This window comes from Helianthus annuus, chromosome 1 (genome assembly GCF_002127325.2).
Source record: "Helianthus annuus cultivar XRQ/B chromosome 1, HanXRQr2.0-SUNRISE, whole genome shotgun sequence".
Lineage (NCBI taxonomy): Eukaryota > Viridiplantae > Streptophyta > Magnoliopsida > Asterales > Asteraceae > Helianthus > Helianthus annuus.
The window spans coordinates 138,611,245-138,626,680 of record NC_035433.2 but is presented as its reverse complement, the minus strand read 5'-3'; positions in this window follow the sequence as shown (position 1 = coordinate 138,626,680).

The following is a 15,436-nucleotide window of genomic DNA, read 5'->3' as shown; positions in this document are numbered from 1 at the left end:
GGTTTAGGTCCCGTCTAATCCTATATGCATATACAAGACCTATAGGAAACCTATACGAGACTTATACTACACTATACGATACGATACGATACTATACTATACTATACAATAACACCCGTATAGGCCTCTATACGAGACTTATATACTATACACTATACGATACGATATGATGCAATACGATACGATACGATACGATGCAATACGATAAGATAATTTAATTTAAACGATAACAATATAATATATTTGTATTATTTACGAATAATATTCTTTTTTTATAAATAATTTTCTTTTTTTATAAATAAACAAAGGAATACGATAATTTAATTTAAACGATAACAAAACAATATATTTGTATTATTTACCAATAATATTGTTTTTTTATAAACAATTTTCTTTTTTAATTTTTATAATTCTTAATATTTATAATATTTTTTATTTTTATAATTTATATTTGTATTATTTACCAATAATATTGTTTTTTTATAAATAATTTTCTTTTTTTTTATAAATAAACAAAGGAATACACAATAAAAAAATACAAAAATGGAGCTTTCTATACGCTCCTTAGAGGTCCCTACGCAGCGTATGAGACCAAAATGACACAACTACCCTTGTATTTGGCTTCGTATAGCCTGAACACAAGGGTATAAAAGACATTTTCAGACCTTTATATACGCTGCGTATAGGTCAATACGCAACGTATTTAAAGGGTGGTAAAATTATTTTTAACCCCAAACCTGAGGTAAAATTATCTTTTTAACCCTTATAGTTTATATATGCTGCGTATTGACCAATACTCAGCGTATGTAAAGGTCTGAAAATGTCATTTATGCCCTTGTATTAAGGCTATACGAAGCCAAATACAAGGGTAGTTGTGTCATTTTTGTCTTATATGCTGCGTAGTGATCTCTAAGGAGCGTATATAAAGCTCTATTTTTGTTTTTTTTTGTTTATTCCTTTGTTTATTTATAAAAAAAAAGAAAATAACACCCGATACGATACTATACGATACGATATAACACCCGTATAGGCCTATAGGTGTGATTTAGTTCCCGTATTGACCTCGTATAAGCCTATAAGCGTGATATCGTATCGTATAGGTGTGGTTTAGGTCACGTATTGACCTCGTATAAGACTATAAGTGTGATATCGTATCGTATAGCATAGTATATGTCCCATATAGACCTCGTATAAGCCTATAAGTGTGATATCGTATCGTATAGCATAGTATATGTCCCGTATTGACCTCGTATAAGCCTATAAGTGTGATATTGTATCGCATAACGTAGTATATGTCATGTATTGACTTCGTATAAGCCTATAAGTGTGATATCGTATCGTATAGCGTCGTATTGACCTCGTATAAGCCTATAAGTGTGATATCGTATCGTATAGGTGTAGTATAGGTCACGTATTTACCTCGTATAACCCTATAAGTGTGATTTCGTATCATATAACGTAGTATAGGTCACGTATTGACCTCGTATAAGCCTATAAGTGTGATATCGTATCGTATAGCGTCGTATAGGTCACGTATTGACCTCGTATAAGCCTATAAGTGTGATATCGTATCGTATAGGTGTGGTTTAGGTCACGTATTAACCTCGTATAAGCCTATAAGTGTGATATCGTATCGTATAGGTGTGGTTTAGGTCCCGTCTAATCCTATATGCATATACAAGACCTATAGGAAACCTATACGAGACTTATACTACACTATACGATACGATACGATACGATACTAAACAATAACACCCATATAGGCCTCTATACGAGACTTATATACTATACACTATACGATACGATATGATGCAATACGATACGATGCAATACGATAAGATAATTTAATTTAAACGATAACAATATAATATATTTGTATTATTTACGAATAATATTCTTTTTTTATAAATAATTTTCTTTTTTTATAAATAAACAAAGGAATACGATAATTTAATTTAAACGATAACAAAATAATATATTTGTATTATTTACCAATAATATTGTTTTTTTTATAAATAGTTTTCTTTTTTAATTTTTATAATTCATAATATTTATATTATTGTTTATTTTTATAATTTATATTTGTATTATTTACCAATAATATTGTTTTTTTATAAATAATTTTCTTTTTTTTATAAATAAACAAAGGAATACACAATAAAAAAATACAAAAATGGAGCTTTATATACGCTCCTTAGAGGTCCCTACGCAGCGTATGAGACCAAAATGACACAACTACCCTTGTATTTGGCTTCGTATAGCCTGAACACAAGGGTATAAAAGACATTTTCAGACCTTTATATACGCTGCGTATAGGTTAATACGCAGCGTATTTAAAGGGTGGTAAAATTATTTTTAACCCCAAACCTGAGGTAAAATTATCTTTTTAACCCTTATAGTTTATATATGCTGCGTATTGACCAATACTCAGCGTATGTAAAGGTCTGAAAATGTCATTTATGCCCTTGTATTAAGGCTATACGAAGCCAAATACAAGGGTAGTTTTGTCATTTTTGTCTTATATGCTGCGTAGTGATCTCTAAGGAGCGTATATAAAGCTCTATTTTTGTTTTTTTTTTTGTGTATTCCTTTGTTTATTTATAAAAAAAAGGAAAATAACACCCGATACGATACTATACGATACGATATAACACCCGTATAGGCCTATAGGTGTGATTTAGTTCCCGTATTGACCTCGTATAAGCCTATAAGCGTGATATCGTATCGTATAGGTGTGGTTTAGGTCACGTATTGACCTCGTATAAGACTATAAGTGTGATATCGTATCGTATAGCATAGTATATGTCCCATATAGACCTCGTATAAGCCTATAAGTGTGATATCGTATCGTATAGCATAGTATATGTCCCGTATTGACCTCGTATAAGCCTATAAGTGTGATATTGTATCGCATAACGTAGTATATGTCATGTATTGACTTCGTATAAGCCTATAAGTGTGATATCGTATCGTATAGCGTCGTATTGACCTCGTATAAGCCTATAAGTGTGATATCGTATCGTATAGGTGTAGTATAGGTCACGTATTTACCTCGTATAACCCTATAAGTGTGATTTCGTATCATATAACGTAGTATAGGTCACGTATTGACCTCGTATAAGCCTATAAGTGTGATATCGTATCGTATAGCGTCGTATAGGTCACGTATTGACCTCGTATAAGCCTATAAGTGTGATATCGTATCGTATAGGTGTGGTTTAGGTCACGTATTAACCTCGTATAAGCCTATAAGTGTGATATCGTATCGTATAGGTGTGGTTTAGGTCCCGTCTAATCCTATATGCATATACAAGACCTATAGGAAACCTATACGAGACTTATACTACACTATACGATACGATACGATACGATACTAAACAATAACACCCATATAGGCCTCTATACGAGACTTATATACTATACACTATACGATACGATATGATGCAATACGATACGATGCAATACGATAAGATAATTTAATTTAAACGATAACAATATAATATATTTGTATTATTTACGAATAATATTCTTTTTTTATAAATAATTTTCTTTTTTTATAAATAAACAAAGGAATACGATAATTTAATTTAAACGATAACAAAATAATATATTTGTATTATTTACCAATAATATTGTTTTTTTTATAAATAGTTTTCTTTTTTAATTTTTATAATTCATAATATTTATATTATTGTTTATTTTTATAATTTATATTTGTATTATTTACCAATAATATTGTTTTTTTATAAATAATTTTCTTTTTTTTATAAATAAACAAAGGAATACACAATAAAAAAATACAAAAATGGAGCTTTATATACGCTCCTTAGAGGTCCCTACGCAGCGTATGAGACCAAAATGACACAACTACCCTTGTATTTGGCTTCGTATAGCCTGAACACAAGGGTATAAAAGACATTTTCAGACCTTTATATACGCTGCGTATAGGTTAATACGCAGCGTATTTAAAGGGTGGTAAAATTATTTTTAACCCCAAACCTGAGGTAAAATTATCTTTTTAACCCTTATAGTTTATATATGCTGCGTATTGACCAATACTCAGCGTATGTAAAGGTCTGAAAATGTCATTTATGCCCTTGTATTAAGGCTATACGAAGCCAAATACAAGGGTAGTTTTGTCATTTTTGTCTTATATGCTGCGTAGTGATCTCTAAGGAGCGTATATAAAGCTCTATTTTTGTTTTTTTTTTTTGTGTATTCCTTTGTTTATTTATAAAAAAAAGGAAAATAACACCCGATACGATACTATACGATACGATATAACACCCGTATAGGCCTATAGGTGTGATTTAGTTCCCGTATTGACCTCGTATAAGCCTATAAGTGTGATATCGTATCGTATAGGTGTGGTTTAGGTCACGTATTGACCTCGTATAAGACTATAAGTGTGATATCGTATCGTATAGCATAGTATATGTCCCGTATTGACCTCGTATAAGCCTATAAGTGTGATATCGTATCGTATAGCATAGTATATGTCCCGTATTGACCTCGTATAAGCCTATAAGTGTGATATTGTATCGTCTAACGTAGTATATGTTATGTATTGACTTCGTATAAGCCTATAAGTGTGATATCGTATCGTATAGCGTCGTATAGGTCACGTATTGACCTCGTATAAGCCTATAAGTGTGATATCGTATCGTATAGGTGTAGTATAGGTCACGTATTTACCTCGTATAACCCTATAAGTGTGATATCGTATCATATAACGTAGTATAGGTCACGTATTGACCTCGTATAAGCCTATAAGTGTGATATCGTATCGTATAGCGTCGTATAGGTCACGTATTGACCTCGTATAAGCCTATAAGTGTGATATCGTATCGTATAGGTGTGGTTTAGGTCACGTATTAACCTCGTATAAGCCTATAAGTGTGATATCGTGTCGTATAGGTGTGGTTTAGGTCCCGTCTAATCCTATATGCATATACAAGACCTATAGGAAACCTATACGAGACTTATACTACACTATACGATACGATACGATACTATACTATACTATACAATAACACCCGTATAGGCCTCTATACGAGACTTATATACTATACACTATACGATACGATATGATGCAATACGATACGATACGATACGATGCAATACGATAAGATAATTTAATTTAAACGATAACAATATAATATATTTGTATTATTTACGAATAATATTCTTTTTTTATAAATAATTTTCTTTTTTTATAAATAAACAAAGGAATACGATAATTTAATTTAAACGATAACAAAACAATATATTTGTATTATTTACCAATAATATTGTTTTTTTATAAACAATTTTCTTTTTTAATTTTTATAATTCATAATATTTATATTATTTTTTATTTTTATAATTTATATTTGTATTATTTACCAATAATATTGTTTTTTTATAAATAATTTTCTTTTTTTTTATAAATAAACAAAGGAATACACAATAAAAAAATACAAAAATGGAGCTTTATATACGCTCCTTAGAGGTCCCTACGCAGCGTATGAGACCAAAATGACACAACTACCCTTGTATTTGGCTTCGTATAGCCTGAACACAAGGGTATAAAAGACATTTTCAGACCTTTATATACGCTGCGTATAGGTCAATACGCAACGTATTTAAAGGGTGGTAAAATTATTTTTAACCCCAAACCTGAGGTAAAATTATCTTTTTAACCCTTATAGTTTATATATGCTGCGTATTGACCAATACTCAGCGTATGTAAAGGTCTGAAAATGTCATTTATGCCCTTGTATTAAGGCTGTACGAAGCCAAATACAAGGGTAGTTGTGTCATTTTTGTCTTATATGCTGCGTAGTGATCTCTAAGGAGCGTATATAAAGCTCTATTTTTGTTTTTTTTTGTTTATTCCTTTGTTTATTTATAAAAAAAAAGAAAATAACACCCGATACGATACTATACGATACGATATAACACCCGTATAGGCCTATAGGTGTGATTTAGTTCCCGTATTGACCTCGTATAAGCCTATAAGCGTGATATCGTATCGTATAGGTGTGGTTTAGGTCACGTATTGACCTCGTATAAGACTATAAGTGTGATATCGTATCGTATAGCATAGTATATGTCCCATATAGACCTCGTATAAGCCTATAAGTGTGATATCGTATCGTATAGCATAGTATATGTCCCGTATTGACCTCGTATAAGCCTATAAGTGTGATATTGTATCGCATAACGTAGTATATGTCATGTATTGACTTCGTATAAGCCTATAAGTGTGATATCGTATCGTATAGCGTCGTATTGACCTCGTATAAGCCTATAAGTGTGATATCGTATCGTATAGGTGTAGTATAGGTCACGTATTTACCTCGTATAACCCTATAAGTGTGATTTCGTATCATATAACGTAGTATAGGTCACGTATTGACCTCGTATAAGCCTATAAGTGTGATATCGTATCGTATAGCGTCGTATAGGTCACGTATTGACCTCGTATAAGCCTATAAGTGTGATATCGTATCGTATAGGTGTGGTTTAGGTCACGTATTAACCTCGTATAAGCCTATAAGTGTGATATCGTATCGTATAGGTGTGGTTTAGGTCCCGTCTAATCCTATATGCATATACAAGACCTATAGGAAACCTATACGAGACTTATACTACACTATACGATACGATACGATACGATACTAAACAATAACACCCATATAGGCCTCTATACGAGACTTATATACTATACACTATACGATACGATATGATGCAATACGATACGATGCAATACGATAAGATAATTTAATTTAAACGATAACAATATAATATATTTGTATTATTTACGAATAATATTCTTTTTTTATAAATAATTTTCTTTTTTTATAAATAAACAAAGGAATACGATAATTTAATTTAAACGATAACAAAATAATATATTTGTATTATTTACCAATAATATTGTTTTTTTTATAAATAGTTTTCTTTTTTAATTTTTATAATTCATAATATTTATATTATTGTTTATTTTTATAATTTATATTTGTATTATTTACCAATAATATTGTTTTTTTATAAATAATTTTCTTTTTTTTATAAATAAACAAAGGAATACACAATAAAAAAATACAAAAATGGAGCTTTATATACGCTCCTTAGAGGTCCCTACGCAGCGTATGAGACCAAAATGACACAACTACCCTTGTATTTGGCTTCGTATAGCCTGAACACAAGGGTATAAAAGACATTTTCAGACCTTTATATACGCTGCGTATAGGTTAATACGCAGCGTATTTAAAGGGTGGTAAAATTATTTTTAACCCCAAACCTGAGGTAAAATTATCTTTTTAACCCTTATAGTTTATATATGCTGCGTATTGACCAATACTCAGCGTATGTAAAGGTCTGAAAATGTCATTTATGCCCTTGTATTAAGGCTATACGAAGCCAAATACAAGGGTAGTTTTGTCATTTTTGTCTTATATGCTGCGTAGTGATCTCTAAGGAGCGTATATAAAGCTCTATTTTTGTTTTTTTTTTTGTGTATTCCTTTGTTTATTTATAAAAAAAAGGAAAATAACACCCGATACGATACTATACGATACGATATAACACCCGTATAGGCCTATAGGTGTGATTTAGTTCCCGTATTGACCTCGTATAAGCCTATAAGTGTGATATCGTATCGTATAGGTGTGGTTTAGGTCACGTATTGACCTCGTATAAGACTATAAGTGTGATATCGTATCGTATAGCATAGTATATGTCCCGTATTGACCTCGTATAAGCCTATAAGTGTGATATCGTATCGTATAGCATAGTATATGTCCCGTATTGACCTCGTATAAGCCTATAAGTGTGATATTGTATCGTCTAACGTAGTATATGTTATGTATTGACTTCGTATAAGCCTATAAGTGTGATATCGTATCGTATAGCGTCGTATAGGTCACGTATTGACCTCGTATAAGCCTATAAGTGTGATATCGTATCGTATAGGTGTAGTATAGGTCACGTATTTACCTCGTATAACCCTATAAGTGTGATATCGTATCATATAACGTAGTATAGGTCACGTATTGACCTCGTATAAGCCTATAAGTGTGATATCGTATCGTATAGCGTCGTATAGGTCACGTATTGACCTCGTATAAGCCTATAAGTATGATATCGTATCGTATAGGTGTGGTTTAGGTCACGTATTAACCTCGTATAAGCCTATAAGTGTGATATCGTGTCGTATAGGTGTGGTTTAGGTCCCGTCTAATCCTATATGCATATACAAGACCTATAGGAAACCTATACGAGACTTATACTACACTATACGATACGATACGATACTATACTATACTATACAATAACACCCGTATAGGCCTCTATACGAGACTTATATACTATACACTATACGATACGATATGATGCAATACGATACGATACGATACGATGCAATACGATAAGATAATTTAATTTAAACGATAACAATATAATATATTTGTATTATTTACGAATAATATTCTTTTTTTATAAATAATTTTCTTTTTTATAAATAAACAAAGGAATACGATAATTTAATTTAAACGATAACAAAACAATATATTTGTATTATTTACCAATAATATTGTTTTTTTATAAACAATTTTCTTTTTTAATTTTTATAATTCATAATATTTATATTATTTTTTATTTTTATAATTTATATTTGTATTATTTACCAATAATATTTTTTTTTATAAATAATTTTCTTTTTTTTATAAATAAACAAAGGAATACACAATAAAAAAAATACAAAAATGGAGCTTTATATACGCTCCTTAGAGGTCCCTACGCAGCGTATGAGACCAAAATGACACAACTACCCTTGTATTTGGCTTCGTATAGCCTGAACACAAGGGTATAAAAGACATTTTCAGACCTTTATATACGCTGCGTATAGGTCAATACGCAACGTATTTAAAGGGTGGTAAAATTATTTTTAACCCCAAACCTGAGGTAAAATTATCTTTTTAACCCTTATAGTTTATATATGCTGCGTATTGACCAATACTCAGCGTATGTAAAGGTCTGAAAATGTCATTTATGCCCTTGTATTAAGGCTATACGAAGCCAAATACAAGGGTAGTTGTGTCATTTTTGTCTTATATGCTGCGTAGTGATCTCTAAGGAGCGTATATAAAGCTCTATTTTTGTTTTTTTTTGTTTATTCTTTTGTTTATTTATAAAAAAAAGAAAATAACACCCGATACGATACTATACGATACGATATAACACCCGTATAGGCCTATAGGTGTGATTTAGTTCCCGTATTGACCTCGTATAAGCCTATAAGCGTGATATCGTATCGTATAGGTGTGGTTTAGGTCACGTATTGACCTCGTATAAGACTATAAGTGTGATATCGTATCGTATAGCATAGTATATGTCCCATATAGACCTCGTATAAGCCTATAAGTGTGATATCGTATCGTATAGCATAGTATATGTCCCGTATTGACCTCGTATAAGCCTATAAGTGTGATATTGTATCGCATAACGTAGTATATGTCATGTATTGACTTCGTATAAGCCTATAAGTGTGATATCGTATCGTATAGCGTCGTATTGACCTCGTATAAGCCTATAAGTGTGATATCGTATCGTATAGGTGTAGTATAGGTCACGTATTTACCTCGTATAACCCTATAAGTGTGATATCGTATCATATAACGTAGTATAGGTCACGTATTGACCTCGTATAAGCCTATAAGTGTGATATCGTATCGTATAGCGTCGTATAGGTCACGTATTGACCTCGTATAAGCCTATAAGTGTGATATCGTATCGTATAGGTGTGGTTTAGGTCACGTATTAACCTCGTATAAGCCTATAAGTGTGATATCGTATCGTATAGGTGTGGTTTAGGTCCCGTCTAATCCTATATGCATATACAAGACCTATAGGAAACCTATACGAGACTTATACTACACTATACGATACGATACGATACGATACTAAACAATAACACCCATATAGGCCTCTATACGAGACTTATATACTATACACTATACGATACGATATGATGCAATACGATACGATGCAATACGATAAGATAATTTAATTTAAACGATAACAATATAATATATTTGTATTATTTACGAATAATATTCTTTTTTTATAAATAATTTTCTTTTTTTATAAATAAACAAAGGAATACGATAATTTAATTTAAACGATAACAAAATAATATATTTGTATTATTTACCAATAATATTGTTTTTTTATAAATAGTTTTCTTTTTTAATTTTTATAATTCATAATATTTATATTATTGTTTATTTTTATAATTTATATTTGTATTATTTACCAATAATATTGTTTTTTTATAAATAATTTTCTTTTTTTATAAATAAACAAAGGAATACACAATAAAAAAAATACAAAAATGGAGCTTTATATACGCTCCTTAGAGGTCCCTACGCAGCGTATGAGACGAAAATGACACAACTACCCTTGTATTTGGCTTCGTATAGCCTCAAAACAAGGGTATAAAAGACATTTTTAGACCTTTATATACGCTCCTTAGAGGTCAATACGCAGCGTATTTAAACTTTGTGAAAAAATATCCCTCAAACCTACCAAAATGACCCAAAAAATCTAATGGTTTATATACGCTGCGTATTGACCAATACGCAGCGTATATAACCCTTGTTTTCTGTGCAATGATTGGTTGTCAGGCACTGAAATCCATGGTTTATATACGCTGAGTATTGGTCAATACGCAGCGTAGAGGGTTAACCCTATACGCTGCGTATTGACCAATACGCTGCGTAGATAAACCCTAAATTTGCTAGGGTTTGGTGTGCCAATAGGCACTTTAGTGTGCCAATAGGCACACCCTATATATATTGGTATTGGTATATAAAGTTAAGTCCAGAATATAAAATATCTTTTTGTTCAATGGTTCTGGTGATCGCCTTGATTGACTAATACAATGAATTCGATTATTAAATTATTAACAGTTTTTTGTACAAACGTTATGATAAACAGTTGTAATGTACACTTATGACATTAATCCATAAGATGTTATTACACATAGAATGACAAGATGTGTATTTGCTTATATCACACTTTCATATTAAAGCTTACATAAACATATATATAAGTATACAAGGCGTAGATATTCTTAATAAGATATTGTTAATAGAATTATTCAAGGTTACAAAGAGTGATCTAACCGACTAAACAAGCACACTCTAACAATAGCAAGCTAGGGTAAGGAGAGTTATGTTAATAAAATTAGTCGCAATATACACACTCTGACCACATACCGAGAGAGAGAGACAGATTACTCTCCAAACATAAGGGTGAACGGTGTGGAGTCAATAAACATGTTTGGCATCGATCGGTGACCACCACCAGCTTTGTTTACCTATCAATGTTACCGAAATTGGAGGGAAATTCGGTAAAGGTTTACAGACTCGGTGAGAGGGAGGGAAAGGGGGAGAGAGAGAGAGGGTGTGGTGGGATCCATTTCTTCTCAACCAATCACATATATATATATTTTTTAAATAGTTTACCTAAACCCCATTAGGGTGGAGGGTATAGTAGCGGGGAGTGGGGTGTTTGAGTGGGAGTCATCGATCGGTGACCACCCCCCTTGATTGAGTTGGGTGTTTGAGTTGGAGAGAGGGTGAGGAATTCGGTGAGTGTTTACCGAAAATGGGTGAGAGTGATTGAGAGGAGAGGAGAGAGAAGAGAGGATCTCTAACCAATCAAGTTTTTTTTTTTTTTTTTAATTGAGGGGTGTTTGACTATACCTAGTGATTGAGTGTAAAATGAGGAGTAGAATGGGGAGTTGACATGGCATAATATTATTGGGTAGGATTTCATTCAACCACCGCCAACGTTTTTGATCATTAGGTAAACAATTGACATGACTGATGTGCGTGAAGTGTGTTATATTTTAGATGTATATTTAAGCCCTTTTTACACTTTTAGCCAAGTTTTAAATTTATAAAACACGATATTTACTAACACTAAACACACATATGGGCAAGTGCACCCATCGTGGACGTAGTATAGTGTTGGTAAGATACCGAGGTCGTCCAAGGACACAAGAGCTTTTAATACCGGTTGATCCTCAACGTCTAATCAAATCAAAAAGTGAGAAAAAATGTTTTAAACTAATAAAAATAAAAACTAACTAAATGCTGAAAAACAAAATAAAATAAAAACAGATAGACAAGATGAATCACTTGGATCCGACACGTGTGTTAGTATAACCTTTGATTATTTTTGCACTATTGCACTTGTTTAAGAGATTATCTTAGTTATTGTAGTAGGCCCCTCTTTTGAAGGCGACGTTATCCTCAACCCAGTAGTTTGAGTCAGCAAGGATACAATCCTAAAGGGTCGGATTATTGAAAGATAATGAATTAAGTTATTAATGCAAATTGTGGTAGGCCCCGCTTTCGGCGGTGACGTTACCCTCGGCTAAGTAGTCTGAGTCAGCAGGGATACAGTCCTAAATAGCCGGGTTATAGTATTAATAGTAGTTAACTTATGAGGGGGTCAAAGAGTTTGGATCCCCGCCATCCAATACCTATGGGCATTGAAGGAGATCCTACTAAAATTGACCCAGGTCCCAAGCAGGACCTCTAAACGCTGAACAAGGGCAAGACCCTTACCAAACCGTTCCCTTAACCCCCGACCAGGTAGCCAACATACCTCCATATAGACCGTGGAGATATGAATGGTGAAAATCTTTTATTTTATATAGACAGTAAAATAACGCCAAGACATCACGGACAAACGATAAGGAAAGATCACCTTCAACATAAGTAACTAGTTATTAAAGTCATTAATACAAAACCAAATAAAAAGTGCAAAAGATTAAAAATAAAAAGTATTATACTAAACACTTGTCTTCACCAAGTGATGTAAGAGACTTAGGCAAACATGGCCTTGATTGTCAAGAACTCTTACAATCAATCTTGGATCCCGAGACGACTCACACACTCTACGATGGACAATGGATGATGGTGGTGGATGATGGTGTTATGGTGGTGGTGGGTGGTGGATGAAGTGTGAGAGAGGTGGTGTGCCAAGGGATCAGATGGAATGAAACCAAGCACCCCTATTTATAGGCTGAACAGAAGCCCGGGCACGGCCCCGTGTCCGCTGGACACGCCCCCGTGCCCGTCTGACACTCTCTCTCTTCAATAATTGTAATTCGCAATTACAATTAATGCGCCTGCTGTACTTTCACCACGCCCCCGTGCCCGCTGGACACGGCCCCGTGGTGGGCAATGGAAGCTTCTACTAGTTTGTCTTTTCTGCTGCTTCTTGGGCACGGCCCCGTGTTCGCTGGACACGGGGCGTGTTCAGTCTTCTGTTTTCTCTTCTTTGCCTTGGGGGGTGCCGTTGAGGGTCCGGGCAGTCTACTTTTATTCCTTTTCTTGTATTTATGCTAGAATTAGTTGTCTTTTTGCTTCTTTTGTGATTTTGAGCTCATTTCATCCTGAAAATACAAAAGAAAGACAAAAACACTCTTTTTCCAACATTAGTACTTAAAAAGGGTTAGTTTTATGCCTTAATTGATGTGATTTATATGTTGCATTTTACACACATCAAATACCCCCACACTTGAACTTTTGCTTGTCCTCAAGCAAAACTCTTTAAATGTGGCTTACACTCCCAAATGGAATAGGTAGAAAAGAAAGTTTTTAGCTTGTCCTAGAGTGTCGGGAATACAAGGTCCTTGTAAGTTTTATTTTTATTTATTTACAATCCTATTCGTTATGATTTATTTTGAACGTTTCATAAGATAAATTACTTATTCGGGCATAGCATGCCTTATTAAAATTCCATTTATATACAAGTTCACATACCTCGCGGGAGATCACTCAACACTCGGCCGAAGGTGTAAAAATTTTTTTTTTAGTGAATCACTCGTGAGCGGCATGGAACTTACGCCTTCCATAGGCTTGCCAAGCAATCAATCCTCCTCCTTTTTAACTTTTTACCTTTGTAAATATCAAGAGGACTTTTGGGGTGAATGGTTAGGCTTGGGTTAAAGGTGGTCGGTTGGGTTAGTTAGAAAAAAGGGCGAAAATCGTAAAAAGCGTCGGTTTCCGTGACATACCTTGTTTTTAGTGATTTTTTTAATTTTTGAAGTATTTCTCCAAACAAGCTTTTATATAGCTTTTGTTTGTTTTTGACTTCATCATCATTTTTTTTTTCATCACATAAAAAGGCGAGTTTACGAAAAACCGAGTTTGTTACTAAAATAAAGGGTGAAAATAAAAAAGGGTTTTTTTTTTCGGTGGGTAAAAAGAGTTTTGGGGTAATGAAATGAAAGGTTTAGGCTCAAAGGGGCTATCTAGGGGGATTTTGGGTAGGTGGTAAAAAAAATGAAAAATAATGGTTTAGAAAGAAAAATATGGTTAGTCCTAATGCCTCCATCACTTACTTACTTGGGTTTAAGTTGGTAAGGACCGGGAATGTATTGTTGTGGCAAGTTCTAGAGTTGTAAGAACCAAGCGGCTATTCACATAAGAAACGAAAAATGAGCATTTAGTCTAAATATGTATATTTTTATGCTCAATAAAGGCTCAAAACTCACTTTTGTGGGAATGGGTTTTTAATGTGACCAAGTATATATAATCGAATTTTTAACTAGACTTGTTATGCCGTTTCGTAATTTTCTTATGTTGGTTCTTTGTTATCACGACGCTATCGGTTGTAAATTTGTAAAAATATAACCTTTTTAGAACTTGTTATTCCCAAATTAAACTAAGACAGGTGAATGAAAAAAAAATGAAAAAGTTTTTGAAAAAATTTGGGGTGTTTAGCGGTTCCAATAGAGTTTTGTGTAAGGCTTGTATTTAGGATTTGCAAAATTCAAGGTTTTAGCATCCCCCCACACTTAAATTACACATTGTCCTCAATGTGTCCAAAAATAAGGTTTTTGGTTGATTAGAATGTGTAAAAGTAGGTTAAAAAGCAAAGATTTGTGTTACTGGCAGTCTGGACACGGCCCCGTGGCGAACTGCCAGTAATGAAAACTTACAGAAGTTGAACACGGGGCGTGTTGGGTGAACACGGCCTCGTGTCTGGAAAATAATTGCAGGTCAGTAACCAAACAGCAGGTCTGGGAGATGAACACGGGGGCGTGTCGGCTGGACACGTCCCCGTGTGGACAGTCTGTGAGCCTGAAAAACAGGTTTTGTCTCCCGGTTTCTCCATTTTGGGGCTGCAAGTGCTAATGTTTAGCACTCTAACCCTTGCATTGTACCTGTTTAATCACTCAATACCACACCAAACAAACATAAACCATCCTAAATTACCAACGTTAATTGTCTCCAAGCATAAAGTAAAAATAAAACGAAGATAAAAAAAACAGTTAAAGAAAGTAAATTGTTCAACAAGCGGCACGCATGCCGTAAATTGTTCGATAGAGAAGGGTACTTAAACCTGTGGGCTTATCACCAACCTGCCC